Genomic DNA, 2,019 nt, shown 5'->3' with positions numbered 1-2,019 from the left:
TTTTTCTCAATTGGACATAAAAAACTGTCTTTAGCGTTCATTTTTTATAATTTTTTGAGTTCTAAATTCTCTCCTTCCCTCCCTCTCCTTCCTCCATCCTTGAGAAGGCAAGCAATTTGGTATAGATAATACATGTGCAGTCATGCGAAACATATTTCCATATTGGCCATGTTGCAAAAGAGAACACAGACGAAAAAGAGGGGGAAAAATAAAGGAAAGAAAAAGAAAGTAAAAAAAAAATAAAAAAGCATGCTTAGCTTTACATTCAGACTCCACTAGTTCTTTTCTGGAGGTGGATAGAATTTTTTCATCATTAAATCCTTCAGAATTTATACAATATTGCTGTTACTGTGTACAATGATCTCCTGGCTCTTAAAAGATATAGCATGATGGTGTTTATTGTATGTGAATAGTTTGACTGTTTAAATCAGAGGTGTGAAACGCAAAGCCACAGACTGCAAACAGCCTGCAAATCTCCATTGGAGCTAGATTAAAATATAATTAGGAAATATTGAACAAAATTAACAAAAATACATTAAAACAGACAATGTCAACTTGTTATTTCTAAATAAATATGCAGTCCCAGGGAGTTTGACACCCCTGATTTAGAGGGCCAGGGAAAAAAAAATAATTTTTAGTTATTTAAAATTTATAAAATGCAAGTAAGAAGAAATAGTTTTCAAAGACAAACTGAAAGAGGACTCCTTTACAAACTGATAAATGTCTGTAGTTGTAGGGCATTGTGGTTCCTTGACTCATTTGCATGTAACTATTTTAAGACTTAAGAGAGTACAACTTACAAAACAAATTGTAAATCATGTAAGTATTTGGAGACTATGGAATGTTTATATAAGGATTATTGATTTCACAGGGGGAGATTTTATTAGTTTTACCTCTCAAGTGAAAATTGAGTCACTGAGTACCAGGAGGCAGATTTGAGTCATTGAAAGCCTAGCTGAAGTGGTCGAGAATGGGCAGGAAAACTCATCAGGAATTAGTAAAGCCAGCTTCTTCTGTAGACATAAGACCTCAGCTGCTTGATTCCTATTTACTGAAGATCAACTTGGAGTTCACTGGATTGAAACTTTCAGGGTTAGCTATTGTCCTTTTGCACCACCTAGAATTTGAGAAGTAAAGACTCTTGGAGCTGTCTATTGCTTTCTGCTATCCTCTATATTTTAAGAGGGAAAGGGGAGAGACAGGTTTTGCAGTTGAAGGAAGAGATACAGAAGAAGAGATATCTTCTTCTGTAATACAGTATTCTGGTAAGCAAAAAGCTGTTTGGATAGGACTGCTTTGTTCAGTGAGTCAGCCTGAGCTGTTTGCTGTGAGCTTGGCTCCAGAGGACAGGACTGGAAGCAGTGGGAAGAAGCCAGATTTATAGATTTTGCCAACATAAGGAAAATCCTAAATACTAGAGCTGTGTAAGTTAAATGGGCAGCCTCAGAAGGATGTAAGAAGGTGCTCAAGTAAGGGTTGAAATAATCACTTACTGAGGAGGTCACAGAGGGAATTCCTGTTCAAGCACAGGCTAGACTGGGTCTTTGAAGTCCCTTCTAACTCTAGGGTCCTGTGGTTCAAATCTGCCTCTGTCTCAGTTTCTTTTTTCCAGGAACCAAGAAGGAATTAATGTGGATTGGAAGAAGGGGCATGCTTTCTGAAAAAACCTATCATCTCTCTTACTCTTACACATAGCAAAACTGAGACAATTAAACCTCTTTAATGTTTGTGGGAAAATTGGTTGAGGAAGGAGGGACTCAACAAGGGACAAAAAAAATTGTTCTTTAAACACAGCTCTTGAAAGCATTCTTTGCTGACCCATTAAACATTTTTTATTATGAAAGAGAAAATTATTAACATATGAACATTTCTACATATAAAAAGAGAATTTTTATGAAATAATGAACTACTATGTAAATATTGTATTTTTTTATACTAAATTTAATATGGTAGTTCCATCATTGCCCTGCTTCTCTATGTCCCCTTTCTGAACTTTCTTCTGTTCTCTAGATTGTATTT

Source organism: Petaurus breviceps, unplaced genomic scaffold, assembly GCF_028583685.1.
Source record: "Petaurus breviceps papuanus isolate PSGF00001 unplaced genomic scaffold, PetGlider_PUasm1.0 227, whole genome shotgun sequence".
NCBI classification, from domain to species: domain Eukaryota; kingdom Metazoa; phylum Chordata; class Mammalia; order Diprotodontia; family Petauridae; genus Petaurus; species Petaurus breviceps.
Note: the sequence above shows the minus strand (reverse complement) of the source record.